General features: G+C 43.1%; 1 pseudogene across 1 annotated transcript in view; it reads right to left on the bottom strand.

The window, feature by feature from the left end:
- LOC310888787 (protein unc-13 homolog B-like) overlaps window positions 1-16,884 on the bottom strand; it is a 121,574-nt pseudogene that overhangs the window by 51,262 nt on the left and 53,428 nt on the right. Inside the window, exons 9-13 of the transcript XR_014589233.1 lie at window positions 7,563-7,732; window positions 6,667-6,782; window positions 4,439-4,602; window positions 1,657-1,807; window positions 649-717 (exon numbers count right to left, since the gene is read on the bottom strand). The product of XR_014589233.1 is annotated as a protein unc-13 homolog B-like (transcript). The remainder of the gene's footprint in view (window positions 1-648; window positions 718-1,656; window positions 1,808-4,438; window positions 4,603-6,666; window positions 6,783-7,562; window positions 7,733-16,884) is intronic.

The raw sequence follows: 16,884 nt of genomic DNA, 5'->3' as shown, positions 1-16,884 counted from the left end.
GCCAACGTTTGAATTTTTCAATGAATTAGTCACTACTTAAAATGAAGGAATTAAAAAAAAAGACAAGTCACAGACTTGTTGTAAGACTATGTTGACTCTGGAGTAGCAAAGAAAGGAACTAGAAGGTTTAAGAAGCCTGAAGGACTAATGCCAACATCTGAAACCTATCCCTTCCCCACTGTGGTGAAGTGTGTGTGCATGGGGGGGTCTTCAACCTGAAAGCACATCCTACAGATACAGAGTCAGGGACAGTGATTCGAGTCTGCCGGACCTAAAATAAGTGACAACATGGCTGGGGGTCCTCTCAAAGATTTCTCTCACAGAGAAGAACAAGTCTGTTTTCCCTTTGTAGATGATACCTAAAGTAGCAGATAAGAATAATTCAAATAAATTAATCCAATCAGCTTGCACTTCTGGGACAGTATCCGAGATAAGCATAGTTCACAATCCTCAGATTATTTTAGAAGCCTTAAGGAAGTTATATTGGAAGAAAGAACAGGATTTAAATTCTACCCATGAGGAAAAACAAAATATAATCCCATAAGAGACAAACTAACCAAAAGCTCAGAGACATAAGAAAAATCCAAACAGCGTGTTTCCCCTCTGCCTATCACAATGCCTGAAGAGATTTTGTTTATTCCCACTCACTCTGTACATTGAGAGATCAATCCAAAGTGAATTATGAAGCTGGTCCAGAAGCTTCACAAATCGTTCTTTCTGTTGAACAAAAAACATATCACATATCATCACTGTCCAATCCGTGTTCAGTAAGATGCAGAATATCAGAGAACTAGTGACAGATCTCAGGAAAGTGGAAGGAAGCAATAAAGATGCATTGTTTTGTGTATTTAATCTTATATTGTAATTACTTCTGAAGTTTGTGTAACATTACAAGTATAAGAAAAACATTCCTTTATCACTTTGAAGTAGAGGTAGAACAAAACTCCTCTGATTTCTGCTAACAGTTTGTACCAGCCTTATGTTTAAGAGAAAATATTTATTCAGAAATGAGTAAGGAAACAGTCAGAAAAGGGTCGAATTCAGAGCAATGATACAGCTCCAAGATCTTATGTATCAGTTCAATGACAAGTATTGCAGACTTCTTGTTGCCATTTTCTTGAGGTCAGGTCTCTCAGCTAGATTCTGGCTTGGCTTTGTGAAAAGACTCCTCCCTCAATGTATGTATTTCTCAGTCTAGCAGGGGAGCTTGAGCTATTCTAGATACTTTACCAGCACACTCAACTCCAACACGTTATACGGAAAACAGTTGAACCATTAGTGGGACAGACTTTTTATTTTTTTCCTTTAAGCAGTTGCTGTTTTTAAAAACAAAGTTCTGAAACCATCAGATTACACGGTATATTTTATCAACAGTATCACCACACAGAATGTAATACAATTCACTCATTTCCATACCATCTGTGCTCCAGTGTAATTTGAACACGAAGACTAAACATCATAATGCATCACACTGATTAATATCTAAAATGTGTGATGATGACAATAAACCATGCTCTGCTTTGTCTAGTCTAGAAGGGCTTGACAGCTTCCAACTTCTCACAGATAAAATGTTCCTTAAACAGAAGAGATTTATTTTTTGATAGGCAGAAATACTATAGGCAAAATAGAGAAATCCAATTGTATCACCAAACATACCCCAAAATTGGAGGCTGCAAAGCGGTCCGAAGCAGACACATTTGTGGAGGCAGTTGTGTGCGCATAGTAAGCATTGATATTGTCAATTAAGGTGCTCGTCACAGCTGGCACACCCGGGCACATGTATTTGGAGGAGAGACATGCAAAATGCCTGCAAAAGGGCAGTTTAGCAAGTCATTTTGGACTCTTCTGTGTAGTGCTTCCTGACACTGCCTATGGTCTCCACAACACAACTCAGCCAAGTTTCCTACCCCTTTAATAGCCACCCTGCTCTAGGTAGCACCCTCCACAGGTACAAGTTTTGTTTTCTCCCTTTCAGTAAGTCTCCAGGATTTTGCTTCCAGATTTTCCACAAAAGATGACATCTAAACAATACAGTTGATAGAAAAAAAAAAAAAAGAAAAAAGAAAAATCCTTTTTACTACATTTCTTTCCATGGCATAAAAGAGCTTTTCAACCCAACAATTTGTTGCCAATACCTTGTGACATAGGTAATACTCCGGGTCCTGATGCCAATTCCAAGAGTCAAGACTGGCACACAGAAATCTATATAATTTACTGTTACTTGAGGCAGACACAGGTTCTGAGGTGACATAAGGCAGCAGCGATTGCAAAGCATTCAAGCTCAGCGAGATCACACACTATTATTTCTGTGCTGCACTGATAAGTGACTCCTTAGGGCTAACCCTTCCAGCCTGCAGGAAGCATGCATGCTCATTTGCTTTTTCCCATTTAACGGCTCTCATTAGAGTGCAAGGAACCATCCTGCAGGAAATCTCAAAATTATGCCAGAAGCATTCAGGCTTGTGAAATGATTAAACAATCAAAGAAAATCTGTTAGACATAAGGGGAAAAAAATAATGACAGCTTAAGAGGTCTGATATTATGAGATCTAGCAAGTCAAGTTCATCCCAACAGACAGGAGAATTTGGCAATTTTTAAGCAGTCCTTTCATGCAAGAACCCTCACTGAACTCCCAAACTAAACTTGGGAACTATTCTCTAAATGTAGTTTTCTTCCCAAGGGACTCATCAGACATTAGCTTTGGTGTTTGTTAACTTACAAATAATTATAATCAAAAAAGCCAGAGTGAGACAATTTCACAGAAACATACAAATCAGTATTTCAGACAAACATGACAACTATGCCCCAATGTTAACTTGCTGGCTACATGATACCTATGTACCATGTACTATGCTCTTTTAGGCACTCACTATATACAGACAGACAGATAAAATGAGTTTGTTTAGCTTGAAGAAAAGAAAGTGTAAGGCATGGGGATCTAATCAATGTCTCTACTACTTAATGGGGGGGGGGGGGAGATTAGCAAGAGGACTGAGCCAGGAAAAATCCTTTCATAAGGATGAAAAAAAGAAGCAGCAATATTTAACAGTTACAGTATAGGAAATTCTATGCAAGATTTTCTAACTTGGATTTCAACCTGGAATTTCTCCCCTAAAATAATACAACCCAAGAGCAGGAGCCCAGAGAAATGGTGGATCTCCCTCCTCAGAGACTGTCCTGGTTTCAGCTAGGATAGAGTTAATTTTCCTCCTAGTAGCTGGTAGGGTGCTATGTTTTGGATTAGGATGAGAAGAATGTTGATAACACCCTGATGGTTTAATTGTTGCAGAGCAGTGCTTACACCAAGCCAAGGACTTTTCGGCTTCTCGCTCTGTCCTGCCAGCGAGCAGGCTGGGGGTGCAGCAGGAGCTGGGAGGGGACAGACCCAGGACAGCTGACCCAAACTGGCCAAAGGGGTATGCAATTGCTCACCACCCGCTGACCGATGCCCAGCCTATCCCCGAGCAGCCAGCCCCCCCACCCCGGCCAGCCACCCCTATATATTGTTTAGCATGACGTCAGATGGTATGGAATACCCCTTTGGCCAGTTTGGGTCAGCTGTCCTGGGTCTGTCCCCTCCCAGCTCCTGCTGCACCCCCAGCCTGCTCGCTGGCAGGACAGAGCGAGAAGCCGAAAAGTCCTTGGCCTGGTGTAAGCACTGCTCTGCAACAATTAAAACATAAGCATGTTATCAGCGCTCTTCTCATCCTAATCCAAAACATAGCACCCTACCAGCTACTAGGAGGAAAAATTAACTCTGTCCTAACTGGAACCAGGACAGATATGAGCTAAGCATAGCATTACTAGTACTTAAGCAGAATGGCTAATCCCAAATCCGACTAAAAGTACAGTGAGAAGAAAAGTGCTCTTGAAGATCAAGAATTGCATGAGCCTAGATCCAAACAGGAAAAATTAGTGCTCCATTACTCAAGCTTCCTATAAATTCCTCCAGCAGTACCTGTGAAAACAGTGATTTCTCAGGACTATATCAGCTGCCACAACAAACCTGTAGGAAAAACAGTTTGACAAAATCTCTTCCCTTCTCACATCACCAAAAGTCTTCAGTGGGATCCTTTTTAATAGCAGATTTTTCAAATAGAGATTTTAGACTCTTAAAACAAGAATAAGCTATCAATAATAAAGTACAGTCATTTACACCCACAAAGTTGGTGTAATTCTTTAGAATTAGTTTTAAAGGTAAAGGCACTCGCACAAACTGCCCAGATGGAGGCTAAATTCCAGCACTTTGTCAGACAATTTCTTGACTTTGAGGAAAACAGTGACTGAGATATGCAGTCACTTCCTGCTCACAGTAAGCCCCTTAAGGAGTAGCTGTTAATGTTAATAGCATTCTATTACCAAGACATTTCATCTTAACAGTCACATCAATTAGATACAATGAATATCTGCACTAAAGACAACACCAAATGCATCTTATGTCATGGCCTGATATATTGATTCAATGCCGTAACGCATTGCATATTCATCCACAATCTCTTGAGCTGTCTCATCAAAATACACCTTCCAGGCATCATCTCCTTTGGCATCGGGGATCTTCACCACCCCATTCCCTTGCACATCTGTGAGATGGTGAAAGAGGTTCTGAAATACAAAACAGGAATGAAATTATATGCAAAGCTGCTGAAGCTGCCAAGTGAGTTTCATGAACAGCTTGGAATTGCCAAGAAGGAGGCACTAACACACATTTCTTTGCTCTCCTCCCTCTTTCCTTCTCCCTACCCACTATGTATTTTTGTGCTTTGACTTGCTTTTCTTCTCACATGCTCCCAGCTGAATTTTTTCCGCACACATACCTACAACTTTAACCACCCGACATTGTGAATGATGCAGAGGAGTGCTTCAATACAGTGAAGTCAGACTAATTAGTTTCCTGAAACCTACACACTTCTGTCCTCTGACTTAATATGGACAAGCTATTTAAGCCAACTAACAGCCCTGTATCATCATTGCAATTATTATTATACAGTGGAACATTCCAAATCTTTTTTTTCTAAAAACAAGGACATCCTTAAAATCACCATTAACAACTAGACACTTGCATTATTACTCATCATAACCTTTTACTTTATCTAACACTGGAAAGTCTTTCAAGCTATCATTGCTCTGCAGAAATTGCAATTCAGTTCAGTGGGTTTCTCAGTAATCCTTAAATTTATGTCACTTACAGATTTCATCAGCTTATCAGACAGCTGGCTCCCTAGTAGTAAGGGATGCAAAAGTCTAGTGATCTAATTAGGAGCTAGAAGACACTGTTTTACACTACTATTTTTCCTGATTAAATTATTCTAGCTGTAAATCACCTTCATTTTATGATGTACAAATGAAAGAAGGTGATACTTTAAAAGAGATATAATTGCAACAAAAGAGGGGAAGCAAGTGATCACGCATCAGAAGGATAAAAATGAAATGGATTACCAAACAGAAGTAGTCATTGAATTAAAAAACAGCAAAAATTATATATTGAAGAACACAACACAGCCTACTAAAAGAAACTGATGTTCACTTAAGCTTAGTCTGTTTCTTTCCTGGTAAGGCCAAAAGACACTGCAAGGATCATCAAGCCCTTTGTCTGGAAAAATATGTTGTTCCTGTAGCTGAACATTCATCCCTGTGACACATCCATCTTCTTCTAATGTGAATTTGCTTAAACTTCACTAGACCTTGTGATATTCTTATTTATAAGGTGAAAGAGGCTATTGCTACTCTTCCCTATTCAGGCACTTAGAGACTAATCCTGTCACCTGCTTTCTCCTTGATAAATAGACTGGGCACCATGAATCCCTCAGACATTCACGTAAGTCTTCTTTGAATTTCTCCCAACTTCTACAGCTCTGCCTGCCCATCTTAGTCCATCTTGAGATAGATCAGTACCCAGCAACCACAGCTTATCTTCTGTTCCCTAAGAATTGCTCATAGCTACACACCAGTGGTACAAGGAATTTATACCAACAACTATCTGCACTGCTCAAAGGACAGAGTCAAAACCCTATCCCAAACAGAATTTACTCAAAAATCAGCTAAGGTAGAAAATGTAACTTTTCATATTATAGCCCACCATGCATCACAGACCAACTGCCCAGGTGGAAACTGCAATGACATAACTGCTCCTTGCTGCAAGCAATACACAAGCAGTTCTGTTCACAATGTTCAGAGACAAGTAGCAGTAAAAAACACAGCATCTCCCGTGGAAATGCTGCATGTTTGGGATCCCAAAAGGAATGTGCAAAGTTTAATTCTGAAGCAGATCTGGGCTGGAGTTTGCCATTTCAGAAGGCTTTCTCTAAAGAAAGACACAGGTATAGTACATGCTGAACACATCAGTCAAGTAAATTCCAAAATTTCTTCATGTCAAGCTAGTGGGGGCTCTGAGTTGGACCACCGTCTGATCTCTGCCTGACAGCAGCACAGCTGTGACAGTGGGACAGACTGAGCCAGCCAGCATTCAGCAGGGGGAGAACCTAAAGCCTTCCTGGCCTTCTGTACAAATGCAGGTCTGATGATTCAGTGAGTTTCCAGGCCTGTGGAGCAGGGAAAAGAAGGCTCACGTAGGGCAAGAAGGAACTTTCTAAGGAAACAGAGGTCAGAAAGTTTCTTCTTTGACAGAAAGGAGGAACATCATAATGACTGAGCTGAGCTGCTCCTTACCTCATGAAGGCAAGTGTACTGAATGTGATATGGAGCCACCTTCTCCTCGCCTTTGATCTCCACATTGATTTGCAGACGGATAGCCCCAGACACTGCAGACTTATCTGTTCTTTTCTCTAGAAGGAAAAAACATCAACAATTACATGCATTTTTCACATTCAGAGCACAGCCATCTTTGGGGTGACAACACTATAATAGAAACTGCTGGAAGCTCAAGCTGAATTTGTGATCAGTATTACCATAGAGAAAACTTTGACTTTTTTATTTCAAAACATTAAAAACTAAATAGATATCAGCAAAATGACTGACTTGATACACTCTCAATATGACACATCTAGCTAGAACCACATACACTTCTTTACACATAAGCCAGCCCTTCTGAGAGCACGTGCTATAGGGTCCCCGGGCTTTGATCCAGTCAGCTGAACTAGAACCACCAAAGAATGTACTGCAAACCTCTCTAGATTAAGACCCATATGACAGCAGGCAAGGGAGTTCAGGATATCACACACACTGCCAAAACAAGGTTTTACCAAGGCCACTTAGAAAATGCTAGTGTGTCAGGAAGATGTTGCTCAGATCCCTTTTCTAAGGATACAGCTGACTGATGTGAAATTTGTTCCTTACTTCCAGCCCTGATCCAAGCATTCACCCATTCTACTTTCCAGTGCCTAACAAGAGAAAAAAGATCCCTGTTCTGACATGCTATACTCCTGTACTTCATTTTAACTGGGACGAAAGCCTTGCAGCTGCTCTGCAGCATCATTGTGCCCCTTAAAATAACCTAATCAAGTAGGCTTTTTTTTTTTTTGTCCTTTCTTGCAATCTGCCCAGGTAGTTCTCAAATGTTCCCAAACTAATACATGACATGTTTTCAGTCCCAAAGCTCCACTCACCAAGGTTGTACCACACATCCATTTCAACACTCAGCGTACGCACTTCAATGATTGTCTGTCCCAGGAAATCATCTGACTCGCACTTCAGCCTCTGTTTGACACGAGACTTGATGTCGTCATCTTCATCCCACACTCGCACCTTGATCCGGTCAGAGGAATTATGGCACTTGCTGAGAACAAGACAAATATAATATTGAAGAGCTCATAATGTAGCTGACATTTCTACAATAAACACTTTACATTCCCCTTGACCTGCCTGCCTAACTACAGAGTAATGCGTAAACAAGATATAAACAATTACTTTATTTAAAAGCGTAGAATCTGATAGGAACCACACAATGTTTTTTTGGTGAACTCTAAATGCTCCTGTGACATGTTAGATCCTGCACTTCAGATGCAGAGGTGGTTTTACTCGGGTGGGCGGCTGAGCTCCACCACAACCGCTCTCTCACTCCCCCTCCTGAAAGAGAAACGGGGAGAAAATACGATGAAAAGGGCTCAAGGGTTGAGATAAGGACGAGGAGATCGCGCAGTAATTATTGTGACGGGCAAAACAGACTCAGCACAGGGAGATAGTAAGGTTTATTACCTATTACTAACAAGCTAGAGAAGCAAGAAACAAAGGAAAGAAACCAAAAGCACCTTCCCCCCCATGCACCCTCTTCCACCTCCTCCCCCCGAGCGGCGCAGGGGAACGGGGGAATGGGGGTTATGGTCAGTCTATAGCACTTCTTCTCCACCACTCCTTCTCGGTCACTCTCGTCCCCTGTGCTGTGGGGTCCCTCCCACGGGATGCAGTCCTTGCTGAACTGATCCGGTGTGGGCTGCCCACAGGCAGCAGCTCTTCAAGAACTGCTCCAGATATGGGTCTGTACCACGGGGTCCATCCCTCAGGAGCAAACTGCTCCAACCTGGATCCCCCACGGGCAGCAGCTCCTGCCAGGTCACCTGCTCCTGCGTGGGCTCCTCTCCACGGGCTACAGGTCCGGCCTGGAATCTGCTCCAGTGGGGGTCCTCCACAGGCCGCAGCCTCCGTCGGTGCAGGTTCACCTGCTCCACCGTGGTCTCCTCCACGGGCTGCAGCACGGAACCCTGCTCCACCGTGGTACTCCATGGGCTGCAGGGGGACAGCCTGCTCCACCATGGTCCTCACCACAGGCCGCAGGGGACTTCTGCTCCGGCGCCTGGAGCACCTCTCCCCCTCCTTCTTCACTGACCTTGCCTCTCCCCCTCCTTCTTCACTGACCTTGGCACCTGCAAGGCTGTTCCTCACTCCTCTCACTCTCCCAGCTGCTGTGTGTGGTGCAGCGTTTTTTTTCCCCTTTCTTAAATATGCTCTCACAGAGGCGCAAAACAACATCACTTATTGGCTCAGCTCTGGTCAGCAGTGGGGTCCTTACCAAACATGGGGCAGCTTCTAGATTCTTCTCACAGAAGCCACCTCTATGGCCCCCTGCTACCAAAACCTTGCCACGTATACCCACTACAACACTGAAGGAGAGTGCCCTGATCGCAGCTACCAGCTTCAGGACTTGCTAAGTGGCTGTGACTCCTCTGCTCTTCCTCACTCTCAGGAGCAACTCCCTGAACTGGGGAATTCTTTTCACTGTTGCTGTTTTTGCTGTGAAGTTTGCAAAAGCTGGATGATAGCTAGGCTGGTAAACTCAGCCTGCACACCCCCAAAAAAACACCGATAAGCATTGCATTGGTTTCTGATAGCGACAATTTCTCTGTCACGTTAAGGGGTGTAGCCGATTAACTGTTACGGGTCCGGTCAGATTCAGGGTACTGAACTACCGCGGTCATGGATTCACCAGTAACGTATAACCGTCCTTACTCTAGTCGCGTTCAATGAGAACTACCACGGCTAGGAACAATGCAATTAAGTTATTACAGCAACAGGTACACAGGTTCTTTGGATTACCGGCGATAGTTACTGTCTGCAAAAGCAAGCTAGCATGCATGAAATACACAGGTGCGCAGCCTGGAAATTAACGCGTTAAAAGGCACAAAGACTCTATAGAGATTTCTAAGTTTCCGCAGAGAAACACTGTATAACCAAGTGTTCAAATCTCACCCAAAGGCGTCCCAATGGGGGGGGGAAGAGAGGCTCAGCCCGTCGACTGATCCCAGGAGTCAGGAGGTCCTCGGGATGGTATATTCCCTCGTGATGGTACATCCCCTGACGGTGGTATCTTCCCTAACGATGGTATGTTCCCCGACATCCCCTCTCTCTTAGGCCAATTTATATTATTTTCTATCTTTTAGGTGGAGCTTGAGTGACTCTAGTCAAGCATATCTTAGTTATGATTGGTGAAAAGTTTTCCCGTCTCCGTTTAAAGTAATAGGCTCCGAGAAATTCAGAGCGCATGCTCAGTGAGGGGTGGTCGCACCTTGGAGGCGGGTAGCTTTTGGGATGGAGGTGTGTTTTGGTATTATAATGATATTATAATGAGCAAAAGTACACTAGATTACAGCATTTGTCAAAACACGACAGGCTGTTGGCTCAGGGTAGCAAAAAGTGCGGCTTGTCGATCTCGGTATGCACAAGAAAAATCGAGTCCCCACCTGGTCACAGAGCCTAGCCGTGGTGTCTCCACTCCACTCTACGCTCCGTACTGTTCCTTAGAGCCAGCACACCAGGTTCCCCCAGCGTGATAGCATCTAAGGTTGGAAGCCTAGGGAACGCTCAGGTAATGCAGCATGTATGGACATGATCTCCGGTTCAGCTATTAGTGTTGAAGGCTACTTCTGTTTACACACATACAGTGTCTAGGACAGCATGGTCAAGGCCTATGACAAACACTTTTCATCATCTTTTTTAATAAAAAAGATAAATAGCCCAGGTGGAGGTATTCTCTTACTTCAGGACAGTCACAAAGCAGTAGTGTGTTAGTGTACAGTACATTACATTATAATTAGATGATACAAACATTACCTGTGTGTGGGATGAAAGGGTGGGATACTTTAGTTGCAAAGTTATTTTATTACTGGAATTGAGTATATTATTCACAGCTGAGACTGATACTTTCTCTGTGTCCTAGGCAGATCAGTAATGACATTTCCATTAAAAAAAAACAGTTTACTGTTTGCTGAAACTGCACACTTCAGCCTAATGCACAGGCAGAATTTGCAGCCCCCTCTTTTTAGGTGCTCATACAACTTTTGTAGACACAAACAGGCTCCTGGATGTCAGAAGTGGGTAGAAAGACCTTATAATAAAAGCTCTGCTCATTTACAGGGCATGCAATACAATAAAGCAATTTGAATGCTCACATGAGACCATGACAAGGGTGATTACTCACCATAACTACTACAAATGTCTGCACTCAAGGAAATAAAACCTATGAAAACAGACAACTTCTGCTGAAGGCCTGTTTTCCAGCCTTTTTAACATTAACATGCTGCATCTGTTGCTAAGCAACAGGGAAAATGAAGAAATGGGTCAGAAAAGACCTGCTAAGCCCAGTCAATAGGATATGGCAGTGACTGGTATTTGCATGCTCCTTACCAAGAAATCATTTGGGATCTTATTGCCACTACTGTGATCCAGGACTGCTTAACAAACATCCCTGCAGCTTCTAGTGATTTTTCCAGCAAAGAGGGATATCTGGGAATTACTATTGGGACAGTTAGTAGCAATTCTACGCAGTTTTGATCACTAGCAGTAAGCATCCTTGTTTACTTCCTTTTCTGTGCAATCAAAGCTGTATTTAGAGATCAGAAGATAGAAGGTTCAATGTTTCTCCCCTTCCTCCTCCTCAACTTCAAGTATGTCTTCCTTTGAAAAAAAACATGCAGCAAGTGTTCACAAGCAGGGAATGCTTGGACTGCTGCTTTCTGTAGCTCTCTAAGTTACCTGAGTGCATACCAGCAACACAGCATAAGCACATGAAAGAAATCCTCTGTTCCTGACACAGTACACTAATGTACGTCCTGGCAGTACCTTAGAGGTTCAGAAGGACATGGGTACCTAAAAACACAGATTGGTACACATTAGCATTTACAAAGCACCAGCAAGTTAACTCCTGACTTCTTTAGACCTCACCTTCTGGCACTGCGGTTCTTTGTTACGACAGCTTTGATCTTATTTTTCTTTGCTACCAATGGTCAAAAACTTGCTCTTTCCTTTAGGAAAACATTTACTGTTTAGACCTAAATCTACTTTAGGTTCCACATGCATTGTCCCACACTCCCCGAGTGGCTATCATCCTTCACTTGGGCTGCAGCAGCATAACTCACTGCTAAGTGCCACAGGAAAATTTCAGTACCATTTGCTGAGCTACTGAAACTTCTACTTGTACTGGGTCTAGCTGGGATGGAGTTAACTTTCCCTGCAGCAGCCCATACAGTGCTGTGATCTGCACTTGTAGCTAAAACAGCAGTGGTATCACACCAGTGTTGTGTCTGCTGCTGAGCAGTGCTGGCACAGCATCAGGACTCTCTCTAACCCTCCTAGGGGGTGGGCAAAAATGTGAGAAAAGAAACATCACCAGGGCAGCTGACCTAAACCAACCAAAGGGATATTCCATACCATATGATGTCACACTCAGCAATAAAAGGTGGAAAAAGGAGGAAGAGGGGAGGGGTGGGCTCTCGTTGGGAAAAACGTCTGTCCTCCCGAACACCGGCTACGTGCGTTGAGGCCCTGCTTCAAGGACGTGGTCAAGCATCGCTCATTTGTGGGACGTAGAGAGTAATTTCTTTCCTCTGCACTTCCACACAACCTTTACTTGTTTTGTTTAGTTTTCCCTTTCCCCCTCCCTTTTCCCCTTTTCCTTTTTTTTTCCCTTTAGTTAAATTGTTAATTGTTTAGTTAAATTGTTTAGTTAAATTGTTTAATTAATAATAATCTTTCCTTAATAATTATTTCTTTTTTCCTTTAATTAAATCATCCTTATCTCAACCTGTGAGTTGTTCTTTCCTTTACTTCTTCCCCTCCTCTTCTAAGGAGGGGGAGTGAGAGAGTGGTTGTGGTGGAGTTCAGCTGTCTAGCATGGTAAAACCACCACAGTCCTTTTTGGCACCCAACATGGGGCTTGAAAGGCTGAGATAACAGTAGAATTGATTAAAACGCTTACAACTAACACACTTACTTGCTAGTCACCATGTTCAATTTCCTGTTAATATTTTCTTGTTTGATCATGTGTCATGTAATCTGTGTCATGTTCTCCTTTCTCCTCTATATCCGATCCGAGAATGTGCTACAATCTGTGTTCTTTTTTTTTTTTTTTAATTCACTGTGCTGCCAAGCACTGGCCTTGAGTTTAATCTGGCATTCAGGCTCTGCACTGTTATCACTTGGGTCTCATGGAAACTATCTTTTAGAGAATATTCAGAATTACACTGCCTTCCTCTCCTCATCTGGAAGTCAACTTATGAATAATATCAGGACCTCCTCCTTCTTTCACAGTGGGCTAATTACAACAGCTTTTGAGTATTTTGAATAGCCATGCGTAACCCATATATTGCTATTTCTAATTCTGAATAATGGGTTTCCTCTTCTCTCTAAGGTTAATTGATTGTTTAGAAAATTTACCCGGGAATTTGTCCCGAAACGGTCTGGTGGCAAGATATTGCTGCCCGGGTAGAAAACCTGGCTGTAAAGGTACTTCATGTAGATGCCCACATGCCCAAGAGTTGCGCTACTGAAGAACATCAGAACAATGAAGAGGTGGATCGAGCTTCAAAAATTGAAGTGGCTCAGGTGGACCTGGACTGGGGATGTAAGGGTGAGTTGTTTGTAGCTCGATGGGCCCATGAAACATCAGGACATCTAGGGAGGGATGCCACATACAGATGGGCTTGTGATCGAGGGGTGGACCTGACCACTGAGGCCATCACACAGGTTACCCATGAGTGTGAGACCTGTGCTGCAATTAAGAGAGCCGTGAAGGTAAAATCTCCCTGGAACAGGGGGAGGTGGCTAGGGTTTCAATATGGTGAGGCCTGGCAGATTGACTATATTGGACCACTCCCACAAACCCGCCAAGGCAAACGGTACATACTCACCATGGTAGAAGCAACTACTGGGTGGCTGAAAATATGTCCAGTAAACCATGCCACCGCCCAAAACACTATCTTGGGCCTGGAAAGGCAAGTGCTGTGGTGACATGGCACTCCAGAGAGAATTGAGTCCAACAGTGGGAGTCACTTCTGAAACAATTAGGACACCTCCTGGGCCAAGAGACATGGCATTGAGTGGGTGTATCACATCCCTTATCACCCACAAGCCTCTGGGAAGGTTGAGAGGTACAATGGACTGTTAAAGCCTATGTTACGAGCATTGGGTATTGTTACGAATATTGGGTATGGACATGGAAACATTGGGACATAAATCTACCAGAAGCCACTTGGCTAGTTAACAACAGGGGGTCTGACAGCTGTCCTGGTCCTGCTGAAACAAAACCCCTACACACTGTGGGAGGAGCTAAATAAATAAAGTGATGTCACACTCAGCAATAAAAGGTGGAAAAAGAAGGAAGAGGGGAGGGGTGGGCTCTCGTTGCAAAAACGTCTGTCCTCCCGAACACTGGCTACGTGCGTTGAGGCCCTGCTTCAAGGACGTGGTCAAGCATCGCTCATTTGTGGGAAGCAGAGAGTAATTTCTTTCCTCTGCACCTCCACACAGCCTTTATTTGTTTTGTTGTGTTTTTTTCCCCCTTTTCCCCTCCCTTTTCCCCGTTCCCTTTTCTTTCCCTTTAGTTAAACTGTTTAATTAATAATAATCTTTCCTTAATAATTATTTTTCCCTTTAATTAAATCATCCTTATCTCAACCCGTGAGTTGTTCTTTCCTTTACTTCTTCCCCTCCTCTTCTAAGGAGGGGGAGTGAGAGTGCAGTTGTGGTGTTCATCTGTCTAGCATGGTAAAACCACCACACAACTGACTTGCGGAAAACAGACTCCACAATCAGTAAGATTGTAAAGTAGGTATGTTTATTCGGCGCTGGGCAGCACGGGGGGGTAGTCCCGCCAAAGTCGTGCGCACCTGACGCGGCAACTTGCCTTGGTTATATGCAGTAAAGAGTTACATATGCATGAAGTTTCACAATACGCCTATACATACTCATAACCTGTCCCCGCTTCGTATTAAAATTAGTTCCAAGGAGTCATTTCCATAAACTCCTCCCATCTGCGCTTGCGCAGTGTATTCTGGTGGTGGTCGTCGGGGGTCGTGGGGATGAAGATTGATGACTCTTCCTCATCACCGCTAGTTGACCTCGTCTCTGCGCAGACTCAGTTGCTTCTTGGGTCTTGTCCATCCACAGGACCAGTTTCTACCAGTTTCTTAAGATAGGCTCACACCCTTATTAAGAGACTGACCTTGGTAAAGGGGCCCAAGGCTTCTTGCTTTAATTAATTTGCACAAGCACCATAGTTAGTAAAGACACTAAGTAGGATCCTAGTTTCATGCCGTCAGCACTCTATCTCTACTTGATAAGATTCCCCTAACTCCCTCTCTCATTCCCCCCTTTTCTAAAAAGTTAGTAAATTCTCTAAAAGTTAGTAAATTATTATATTCTCCTAACTCCCTCTCTCACGACTTTACCACACTTCTCTCTGTTGTTTTTAACAGACCAGTCAATTTATATTCCTCATGCTGTTCCCATGCCAGAGAGAGCACCTTATTACTTGCTTACAGCAGCTGAAAGCCTTAGGCTGGTTGCTTACCTATAAGACATCTCCATCTAAGTCTGTATGAAACACAGTCTTTGCTTTCAGTGAAGGAAGACAGTTGTGTCAACGCTAGTTCACCTTCTAGAGCACACCCCAAAACAGAACCACAAACATTGGCCTACTTGAGCTTAATTGATAACAAGCTTTCTAGCTAATAAAAATAGCTTCCCATTATTGATAGCATCACAGCTCCATAAGACTGTGGCTAACACATTCTGTTGCTAGAAACTTTCCCCTTCATTACTACAGGAGCTGGCAAATTTCTAAAGATGCCTACCCCACTTCTTGATACATTTTTGTGAAGAGTGGTTTCCTAACAATGTGTGCGTACACGTGTCTGCCCAGTCTGCCACAGCTGAGCTCCCACAGCTTTCCTAAGAGAATGCAAAGAAGAAACTCTTTGAGACCCTATCATAGGGAACAAACTATCAAATGTGCTCATGCCCATTTCAGAGTGTGAGGGGCTGGAAACCAAGTTCTCTTTGTTGCATGACTCAGAAAATGACTATTTTTCTTTTATATCTACATTCTTCTGATGTTTGCAGTTATGCCATTTTATGTTTAAAAAGTTACTTTGATACTTCAAGGTATCAAAGAAACATTTTCAGGAAACAGCACACTAAATCTGCAAGAAAAAAAAAAAAAGTGAATTTCTTTCCATGAAGTTTTCCTACCTAAAGCCAGTGGTTGCAGAAGCAGTGGAACCAGCAGAGCCTGGTTCTGCTGACTTGCTCTCTATCCCGCACTCTACCTCCAGCTCTTCTACCACATTCCCCCTTGGCCTACCCCAGCCTCAAACATATCCCCCTGTGCTGTCAGTGCTCTGACATCTTCCCATGCCCAGCTAGCAACTGGGCTGAGGGGAAGCACACAAAGCTGTTAATTCTGATGCACGCACACAGTGCCATGCTGACACACACACACACACACACACTAATCAGTATATCAGTGGCCAAACAGAAAAGTCAACTCCTGAGTTTACATTACAGTCTCCCACAATTAAGTTAATAATTTGTATCCCTCTAATTTAGCTCCAACTTCTAAGACTCACTTTCTACGGTTTTAATAGCTTTGAGACCTCTGCCTGTCTGTGAAGGTTGGCCCAAACTGGCTCAGAAGCTGTCAGAGGTCTGGGACAGAGTAAGGCATGTGCATCCTGTCCTCCAAAAAAGCAGGCAGAAAGTAAAAGAAATGTCTAAAAATGACCCTAACATTTTCAAGTCAACAATTTGTACTCTGATGTGGAAAAAAAAAAACAAAGCACAACAATGATATCTGTGCTGAACTGGTTAATCAGTTGTTGCAGGATTCTTACTTAACCTCCCACTGCTGGAATGCTAGAGGCACATGGCAACCCTCATGAGGGTGCAGCAACCTTGAAGGTTTGCAAGGTTCTACCAGAAGACATACAAAGTATACACCCATAAAACTCTGTCCAGCAGTTTTCAAAACAAAGAAACAAACAAAAGCAACCCACAATAAGGATAATAAGTTTAGAGCACAGAGAGTGTCAAAATGAAAAGCTCTGTCCTTCTGAAACCACTAGTTTGTGTTGGAGAATCTACAGTCATGAAGAGAAAGAGTCTGGTAAATACAAAAAAGGGTTTTTGAATGTCCACTTGTGTCACATTGTAGTGGGTTTA

The sequence above is a fragment of the Anser anser genome (genome assembly GCF_964211835.1).
Source record: "Anser anser genome assembly, chromosome: W".
NCBI lineage: Eukaryota > Metazoa > Chordata > Aves > Anseriformes > Anatidae > Anser > Anser anser.
Note: the sequence above shows the minus strand (reverse complement) of the source record. Positions and strands in the feature narration are given on the sequence as shown.